The sequence below is a fragment of the Pan troglodytes genome, chromosome 5, assembly GCF_028858775.2.
Source record: "Pan troglodytes isolate AG18354 chromosome 5, NHGRI_mPanTro3-v2.0_pri, whole genome shotgun sequence".
Lineage (NCBI taxonomy): Eukaryota > Metazoa > Chordata > Mammalia > Primates > Hominidae > Pan > Pan troglodytes.
Genome location: NC_072403.2, coordinates 164833214 through 164843917, shown reverse-complemented (window position 1 = coordinate 164843917; position 10704 = coordinate 164833214). Strand labels below are relative to the sequence as shown.

At 35.0% G+C, this 10704-nt stretch overlaps 1 long non-coding RNA gene across 2 annotated transcripts; it reads right to left on the bottom strand.

Moving 5' to 3' along the window:
- Positions 1–2171: 2171 nt before the first annotated feature.
- Positions 2172–10135, bottom strand: LOC107975417 (uncharacterized). 2 transcript variants are annotated; one of them, XR_001718944.3, is made up of 3 exons: positions 9954–10135; positions 5164–5370; positions 2172–2299 (listed from the first exon to the last, which is right to left on the bottom strand). It is a non-coding gene; the product is annotated as an uncharacterized LOC107975417 (long non-coding RNA). The 2 variants fall into 2 exon arrangements; XR_001718945.3 differs by having other exon boundaries at positions 5248–5370.
- Between the last annotated feature and the right edge of the window lie 569 nt (positions 10136–10704).

Genomic DNA, 10704 nt, shown 5'->3' with positions numbered 1-10704 from the left:
AAACAGTAATTTTCTAATTCCAGAATTTCTTCTGGACGTATTAGCTGTCATTCTTTTGTCAAGAAGAGTGTGCTTTCCTTCCTTTCCCTGCCTTTTTTGAATATCAATCATTCAGAACTTTTTATTTGTTTATTTATTTATTTGAGACGAAGTTTTGCCCTTGTTGCCCAGGCTGGAGTGCAATGGCACGATCTCTGCTCACTGCAACCTCCGCCTCCCGGGTTCAAGCGATTCTCCTATCTCAGCCTCTCAAGTAGCTGGGATTATAGGCATGCACCAACACACCCAGCTAATTTTGTATTTTTAGTAGAGACAGGGTTTTGTCATGTTGGTCAGGTTGGTCTTGAACTCCTGACCTCAAGTGATCCACCAGCTTCAGCCTCCCAAAGTGCTGGAATTACAGGCGTGGGCCACTGCGCCCGGCCCAGAACTCTATTTATTTTAAAATTTTATGCCTTATAATATATTGTTTTGATCATTATTTTTTACTGAAGTTCACCCACATTTTGCTAATGGTAACCCTTGGATCTTGTTTTGGGGCACTTTCTTACTTTGTGGCAAAACAAAATGTTCTGTTCTCTCATTGTACTTTTCTTCTTCTGACCGATGTGCTTATTGCTACTGCAGGTGTCACTGCTTCTAGACTATATATAAATCTATTTATAAATCTATCATATAAATCTACCTGTCAATTATCCATCTATTGAGAGTGAGTAGTTCAGACTGATATCTAGAATTTTCATTCAATATATAGAATTCTTCCTCTCCATTTCCATATCTTGTTCGACAATATCAACGTACATACCATTGACTCTTATCTATAATACAAAAAATATTTTCAGAATTGCTCCGCTGATATCACATCAACAGCAAACTAACCAAGTAAAGTTCATGATTTCTTGGCAGTCCTTTTTGTCTTTAGACTATACGCCCTTTCTGTTTTCAGAATATATCCCACTTAGGGAATAATCAGGATATATCCCACTTAGGGTATAATCAAGTTACTTGATTTAATATTTTTCTATATGATCACTTTATTAATTTGATAAAGCTATATAGGCTCATTTTTTTCTGACTGGTGTCCTATTTTAGTTTTTTTCTCCAATTCTTGTGAATGTTGTTTTATTTTTGGGACTGTGAAAGTAGTAACATGTTCAAAAGTAAAGTTTATATAAAAAGATATGCTCAGATAAATCTTATTCTCCTCTTGATTTATTTTCTCATTTCCCCTACCGTTTTGTGGTAATCCATGACATTAATTTTAGATTTACCCTTCCTTCCTACCTTCCCAGGTTTTTTTCTGTACAAAGAAGCAAATACATATATATCTCTCCTCTTCTCTTTTTAAAATAAAAGTTGCATACTTTTTTTTGCTTTTATCATTTAATAAGTATGTTAAAAATCATGCCATATCAAAAATTACAGACCTACCTATTCTTTCCAGTGGTAGAGTATTTCATTGTGTGGATGTAATGTAGTTTATTCAACTCTTCTCCTATTTATGAGCAATGAGGTTGTTTCTAGTATTTTGCAGTTTAGACATAGTGCCACAGTAAAAACTCTAATTCGTATGTTTTTGTATTGTTGGAGATATACGTTTAGCATTAATTTCTAGAAAAATGAGATTGCTGCAGCAAAAGGTAAATGGATATGTTGTTTTGTGAGTTATTGCTAAATTCTGCTCCATGTAGATTTCACCATTTTGCATGTGTGTATGAAATTATGTATGACAGAACCAGTAATGTACCATAGAACCCGTTTCCCATAGTCTTGTTGACAGTGTGTAATGATATTTGAGAATGTGATAGATGCCATACATGATGTCTGCTTATTTTTGTTTCTCTTGTGTTGAACATCTTTTCATGTGTTTAAGTGAGGTTGAACACGTTTTCATAAGTTTGAGTATCATTTATTTATATGTCTTTGTGAGAGAGAGAGAGAGTGCGAGAGAGAGAGAGAGAGCTGGGGAGTGAGGAGGCAGGGGAGTTATTTGTGCCCTTTGCCTATTTTCTTCATCTGGTTTTTATATTTTTATGTTTTCCCTCATATTTTAAGAGTTATTTATATATTATTTTTTGCCATGTACTTTTTGGTTTCAGTTTTGGCCCTCAGATTCTTCCAAACCTTATTTCACAAGAAAAATATATAACATGACAAAAAGAGACATGGAATCAAGGCATGTCATGTAGTTTATTTTTCCTTGCTTGTTACTTTTATGGAGTCTTCATCTGTAGATTTCGGCTGGTTCAGCAGTCTTTGTCCAATGTGTGTGGAATGCTGTCCACACCTCAGAGGAGCACTTGAGAAATGTGCACAGAGGATATACCACATGAGTAAATGGCTGTGGAGAACTAAAGCAATTTCTATTGAGTACTTAGTTAATTCACTCAAGTAGATAAATACTTTATGAAGATTATTAAATTGTTTTATTGAATTTTTGTAGCAAACACAGCTGTGTTCTACTATTATATAATTTACCTCTTATTAAGGAAGTACTTTAAGAGTATGATTGGGTCCTTGAAAACTATACAATGCATTGGACAGTCGTAATGCAAAGTGTTAAGATAGAAATACAACGTTCATTGCCATCAGAACAAGGGGTTTTTCACTCCATGTGTTAGGTGTTGGTTTAATGAAACTGGTTTATTTTCCTCCGTCATCCCTTTGACAATTTTTATGTATGTCATTCCTTCACCTAAGTAATTTAATGCATTCTTTCCAGTGCACTTTTCATTTGCTAACTAGTTATCAAAATACAAATAAATGCCATTAAAAACTCAATTAACTTATTAGATGTATATGCTTGAATTTGTGGATTTCTTCTTAAACTCTTAAATCTGTGAGAGCATCAGCATGTGCAGGCCAGTTGCTTTAAACAGACTGCAGAAGATTCAGGAGCAAGGCGAACCTAGAGAGGTTATTTAGAGCTTTGTTTTTAAATGTATACATTCAAATTTGTTTACAGAAGGTTACCCTCAATATAGACATTTTGGTAAAACAGGAAAAGATGAAAAAACCCTACCTAGTTCCAACATACTTAAACATACAGGGTGTGGTCATTTTAGCATGATTTCCTCTCTATTAGTCCATACATAATTTTTTTTAACATGTGTATCTGGCTTTGTGTGTCTCCATTTATCTATTCTATAATATTTTATTTCACCAGATGTAAAATAATTTATATGACATTTCAATAGTATTGTATTTTTTCTGTATTTTAAAATGAACTTAATGTTTAATTCAATGTAATCTTTTCATTTGACTCTTTAAACATTTGTAGCAATAGCTATAGAAGAGAAGAATAAAACCTTGAATACCAGGTGAATTGATTTTAAAAATTGCTGTATTTATTGGTTTAGTCTCCTGTGGTACAGCTAAGAATAAAAAAATGATGTAGACCTGAATGGTTGATAGAATTACACATTCTTCTTCAGAAGTCAATGGTAACCTATTTCAGGATGCATATATTTATATATTGGTACTCATATATGAATCATTTTTGTTTAGTTCATATACTTACTAACTACTTTGTAATTGCATGGGCTATTTAAGGATGTGTGGAGAATAAAATAAGTACTTTCTACTTCTAAGGTATTTTAATTCTAGTAGATGGTAAAAATTCGTATTTTTTTCATGAAGCACATAAAATGTATAAATTTTTCATATAACTTAAAAGTTTAAGATTGGAGTTGGAGATATTACCTTTTATTCATTAATAAAGAGAACAATGTTTATTTACAAATTGATAAGTACTTAGAATTACATTTGAAAAAATATTAGCCAGGACAGAAAAATATCAGCAAATATTGCTAAAAGACCACAAACTGAAAAACTGTAGTCTAAAAAAACAAAGTTGTAAGCCCCTTACTGGTATACCAATGCTTTTTTAAACTATTGACAGTTTTTGCCTTTTTGAGACAGGGTCCCGCTCTGTCACCCAGGCTTGAGTGCAGTGGCGTGATCATGGCTGACTTCAGCCTTGATCTCCTGGGCTCAAGTGATCCTCCCAACTCAGCCTCCCAAGTAGCTGGGACCACACTCGCAGGAGCCACCACACCCGGCTAATTTTTGAAAGTTTTTGTAGTGGCAAGGTTTCACTACATTGCCCAGGCTGGTCGTGAACTCTCAGCCTCAAACAATCCTTCCACCTTGGCCTCCCAAAGTACTGGGATTACAGGCATGAGCCACTGCGCCCAGCTAATTTTTTCTCTTTTCTTTTCTTTCGTTCATTCTTTTCTCCCAGGATGGAGTGCAATGGCACGATCTCAGCTCACTGCAACCTCTGCCTCCCAGGTTCAAGCGATTATCGTGCCTCAGCCTCCCAGAGTAGCTGGGATTACGGTTGTCTGCCACCATGCTCGGCTAATTTTTGTATTTTTAATAGAGACAGGGTTTCACCATGTTGGTCAGGCTGGTCTCAAACTCCTGACCTCAGGTAATCCGCCCGCCTAGGCCTCACAAAGTGCTGGGATTACAGGCATGAGCCATCGCGCCCAGCTCAATTTTTTCCTTTTTACAACACTTTTTTTTTCCTGGTTGGACCGCCATAGCACAACATTTTTCTGGGTCTCTTACTTTTCTTATTTCCCTTTCTCTTTTAGTTCCTGAACTGTGTGCATTTTTGAAGACTACTTCCTGAGTCATTTTTCTTGACCCCTTCCTTATTCCTCAGATAACTTGTGGGCTCATAAAACTTCAACGCTCCAGCTCCCTGTGCACTATTGTACAGAAGTCTCCTCCACAGACCAGCCACGGTGGTTCACACCTTAAATCCCAGCACTTTGGCAAGCCGAGGTGGGTGGATCACCTGAGGTCAGGAGTTCAAGACCAGCCTGGTCAACATAACGCAACCCCGTCTCTACTAAAAATACAAAAATTAGCCAGACGCGTTAGTGCGCGCCTGTAATTCCAGCTACTCGGGAGGCTGAGGCAGGAGAATCGCTTGAACCCAGAAGGCGGAGGTTGCAGCGAGCCAAGATTGTGCCACTGCACTCCAGCCTGAGCGACAGAGAGAGACTCCTTCACGTATGTGATTAGCCATGGTTTTTCTTCAAATTTGATTTCTTAATTTGGTAGGAAGGGAAATAAAGATAAATAATTATGATATTTCCTTAGCAGGGATACAAGGACCATTGGGACAATTGTAAACCAATCCCTTCTTACCACATGAAAAACAGAACACATTTTAATTCCTCCCTCTCTTTATATTCAGCCAAGCCCTGATGAGACTTCCTTTGTGGTGCTCACATTTATTTCATTCACTTCAGTTCCAGCTGTCATAATGCAGACCCTTATCACCTGACCCTGATTTAGGGTAATATTCTTCTAACTTTTTCTTCACTAATCTGCTGAGTTGCCAGATGAATCCTCCTAAAAAAAAAATTAGAAGAATATCACTCTAATGTGATAAGTCCTAAAATGTGTCTTTCATAATAACTTTCCTGTTTACAATTCTTAGAAATCCCGCACTACCAGTTAGCTAATGACCACTTCTGGCTTTCTGCTCCTGACCTCAATCTAACGTTCCAGATTTTTACCTTCCTCATTCTTCTCCCATCTGTGCTCTGTTTTGGTTTGTTACTTAGCTGCTTAAAGTGCACTTTCTCTGTTCCTTTCTGCCTTTAAGTATTTAATACCAGTTAAAGTCTCAATTCTTTTGCGAAGTCTTCTTTATGAACTTGAAGCATTTGCAAACACATATTTGTTCTCACTTTAATCATGTATGGCAACAGGATACCAAATTCAATCCATAGTTGTTTATGTGCTGGGTATGGTGGACAACAAAAATGTTATGTTTAACCCATAATCTTGGGGAATGCACAGCCTACACCTGCACTGTTCAGTTGGGAGGCTGCTCACCACCTGAGGCTATTGAGCACTAGAAATGTGGTTCCTATGACTGAGACATCGAGTTTGTTATTTTATTTAGTTTTAATTAATTTATATCCGAATTTAGAATCTGAAGCAATGCAAATAACATTTTTTATTAAACACAACTCTGTTTTTTGGTAGGACAATATTTTATTTTTTTGTTGTACCACATAAAACATTATTATATCGCAATGTATGTGAGGTGAGGGTGGATGGGGGTATGGACTTCATTTCTAGATAAACGCATCATCCATCCAGTCAATATCACTGAACTGACTCAGTTCCAAATATGTTTTCTAAGCACTGATAAAACAGTGTAAGGTATTCGAGTTGTTGAGACAGACAGCCAAAGTCACAGTAACTAATTGTAAGGTAGGTGTGATTATGGTACTATGTTGGGGATATCTATTATATTTTAATTATAGTATAATTAAATTATTTTTCTTGTTAAAAAGTAAGTATGGACATATATTTTTAGATTTAAAATGAAGGCATGCTGCTGATTTAAAATCAAGAGTTGCAGAAGCTAGCACTATGCCCAGAAGACTGGAAGACAGAGAAAGAGTGAGAGACAGAAATTGGAAGAAGATATGTCCCAATGATGAATGGCAATTGCAATTTGTTGTGGGAGAGCAAAACCTAAAAAGCTTTCAAAGCTGTTGTGAAAAAAGATTTTATGTTAATAAAGTGGATAATATTTAGATGTATTTTCAGGAAATACACAGTGAATTTAATGATAACTTTCCTCTCAACAGTTACAAGTTAAAAAAGAATTAAAAAAATTAGTTGGCAAAAATAAGGATGAACAGTCCAGTCATCACAATGAAAATATTATAATGTTTAAGTAAATCTGACCTTGTAACTAGGGCCAGCTATTAAATGGCTTATATATTTGTATAAAAAAGAAAGCCATTTTTAGATGAAGGAATATAAGAGGAGTCACTATGTCAGATATGGAACTTCTGTTCTCAAATCTTGAAGAAAAGCCTTAAAAGGGTATTTTATAAAAAGTGAAATATCTACAGTTAATTAACCGAACAGTTGCTTCATAATACAAGACCCTTCTAACCGTATCAATGATCTAATGAATCCAAATTGGAAAAATTGAAAGCACTTTCTTTTCACTTTAGTTGAGTCTTGCAATAGAAGAGATACTGTTCAATTAGCAATGTGGGTGCCTTTTGTCTCAAAGGATTTACTTCCAAAGATATGAAGAAGTGTAGTTTCACAACTGCACGGCATAGATATTTTTGATTCTTTCATATCTCCAAAGAAGAATTTAAGCTAATTATGAAAAAAATAATTTCTGTTGTGATGAAACTGCTCTAGTGTACTGGAATTTTAAAACGAGAATTTTTCTTTCTTCTTTCATTCTGTGCTATGATACATAGAGTATGTATGCAGTTTTTTCAGACAGACTCCTCGAAATATTTAATGGGTATGCTTGTTCAGTACATATGGGTGTATGCTAGGAATCACTGCAAGTTTAGAGGACTGCTGAAAGAAACACGAGATTAGGACTCTAATGATCTCAAGTTCTTTGACCAAAGCTGATGCATTAAGTCATGGAAGACTTTTTACAAAATTTCCTGTGCTGCTAATTCCAATTCAAGATTTTCTTGAAACTAATAAATGTTTACCATATATTTAATAATTAAAGACAAAAGAAATGACAATGTGGTTTATATTCTGTCACTGATACCACACTACATGTGAATAATATAAATTTGAAGCTCCAATAGAAAGAAAAAGCATATTTGTGATTAGGTAGACATGCATGAGAACTTCTGTTGAAATTAAACCTTTTTATACTTCTAAACAATACTAAAGATTTTACAAATATTTATAAATCAGTATTCAGAAGATTTTAATTGTAATTGACAGTTTTATATAAATTGGCTGCACAAACTACATGAAAAACATGAAGAATGCTTTGTTGATATTGATTGATTAGGAGTTGATTTTTAATTTACACAACAGTCTGAATTCAATGTTAATAACTGGTTGACTTAAGAGTTAGTGAGTTTACATAACTTGGGGAGCTATAGTTTTAAAGGTATATGATTTTGCTTCAAAGTCTAAAAAATTCTTTTTAAAAAACAAACCAGTTTTGTCAATGTGCATATGAATATTAAACAAAAATAATGTTTTGGTACTCAAATTATTGGAAAAGTTTTAAAATGTATTTGGAACAAATACATTGAGTATGTGAATCTACTTTTCAATTGTAAATTGTAAGTAATCTCAGTACAGATCAAGTATTTCTGATGAAAATATTATGTCTGAATTGAGTTGTCCTTTAAGTGTAAAATATACACTGTATTTCAGGGTGGGTGCAGTGGCTCATGCCTGTAATCCTAGCACTTTTGGAGGCCACGGAGGGTGGATCACTTGAGCTCAGGAGTTTGAGTCCAGCCTGGCCAACATGGTGAAACCCCATCTCTACCGAAAATACAATAATTAGCTGGGCGTGGTGGTGGGCATCTGTAATCCCAGTTACTTGGGATGCTGAGGCAGGAGAATTGTTTGAATCCAGAAGACGGAGGTTGCAGTGAGTCGACATCATGCCTCTGCACTCCAGCCTGGGTGACAGAGGGAGACTCCATCTCAAAAACAAACAAACAAACAAACAAACAAAAAAACCTGTCTATCTATCTATCTATCTATCTATCTATCTATCTATCTATCCATCCACCTATCAACTTTCTATCTATCTAGATATACATACTGAATTTCAAAGACAAAAAATGTAAAGTATATCATAATAAATATTTTCTATCAGTCAAATGTTGAAATGATAATATTTTGGGTATACTTGATTAAATAAATATACTATTAAAATTATTTTTACTTGTTACCTTTTACCTTTTTAATGTAGCTACTAGAAAACTTTCAGTTATGTTTCTGTTGGACAACACCACTGTAGACAACTCATATTTTGACATTGTATTAACTTCTTTAATATTATTTAACTTTTCAAGGTGCCTGACTCACGTTCCCTATCAGACTAAATTCTACTTGAGATCAGGAATCATGTTCTTCTTTTCTCACTTAGCCAGCTATTATTGAGAGCTTATACAGAAGACAGAAAGGTACATTTAAGGCCCATTTCTTGCACTCAAAGAACTCATAGTTTAATAGGAAAAGATATGTAAATAATCAAAATATGGAGACATAAGAACTTAAAGATCATAAAGACATAAAGAGCATAAAGACATAAGAGCTTAAAGCTTCAGAGCACCATGGCTCTTGAAAAGAAGGAAGACTAAAGTATCCACCATGCATTCTAGCAAGCAGACTGCTATGTCATTACTTAAATGGCTTTGAGACTAATGTAACAAATGGAATTTAAATCCTTGATTGTACAATGGAGTCAGAGTAGTAGAAAAATGCTAGTGGGAAAGAAATAGTCATAAAAAAATTGAAGGTGAAGTAAGAAGTTTGAAAGAAAATGAATTAAATTATGTTCAGTGTGTTTGGATGGAAGTCTTGGTTTCATGCGAAGTTCATGCTGAGAATAAAGGAATGTGTTTCCATGCGATAACACAAACTCTTAGCTTTGTTGCACAGTTTAGAAGTAACCAAAAGCAGGAATGAGAAAATATTCATTTTATCATATCTGCCAGTTTTAAAGATACTGTTTACCATGCAGTGGTGTTTGAAGCAAGACCATCTCTGTAAACAGAAATGTAGAGAAAGCAAGCAGTTCTCTGAAGTGCTGACTAAGGACTCTTATTGCTTCTGCTTTGGCGCCCTCAAGTGGCCAATTGAAACGAGTAATTCAAGGTATTGTATAATATTGTATTGCGCTTATTTGCAGTTATGCACCATCCTTGCATTAATTGGCTTTTCCCAACTATGTCACTAATAGATGGCCCCATTGAAGATGAAGCCTTTGGTAAGTTGTTTCAGAGAATATTCCTCTCCAAATAAAGGAAGAAACCACCATTTTGTAAGTGGATGCTTATTTTAGGCAATACAAGGCCTAGACATAGTGATGAAGTACTGGCCCCGGGTGTTTTGAGAGAAAGACAGAAACAAATCATCCGTCTTTCGAAAATTCTCTACAAATATTTCTATACCATAACAGACGACTTGGAATATTCCGATGTCCAGAGTGTCCCTTAGATGGTAAGGCTTACTGATGAGAGAAGGGGCCGCCTTCTATATCTTTATTTAGTTCTTTAAATGTCCTCTGGGCTGTAGAGATGAGCATCATGAGTCGCTGATGAAGGCTGTCCAGTAGCCAAGCTAAATGTGCTCCATCTAGTCACTGTGCCAAGAATGGGCCTATTATGACACATACTAGTATATTATGTGACCCAATAAAAAGTCTCCATTATTAAAGGTCATAGTAAATGGATATACTTCAGTACAAGAAATGAAAGCAACAGTCATTCTTTTAGGAACAATCAGCTGATTTCAGGAAAGTTTTTATGCCATATTTTTAATTTTTGACAAAGCATAAATGATGACACTTTGGTGTGATGAGTAAAACTTTGCATTTATTGTCATACCTGTCTTATGAAAGTCATGAACTATTAATGAACTTAGTAGTTGATTATTTCATTAACTTTGACACAATCCTGTAAGGTAGGGAAATTGTAATTCCTTCTGTAGGTTTTCATATTCTTAATTTATTAGGAGAGGAACTGTCAGGACTTAGAAATAAAAATAAAGACTTGGTAGTTGATATTTGGCAGGAGAAACAATTCTGAGTAATCAACTGGGAATTAACAGATGCAGAATCTTAGCACATTAAAAATAAAAATTCTAAAAGATTCACTGTAGAGCCAGATGATATTTTATCTATTGTCTGATATGTTTTCAATG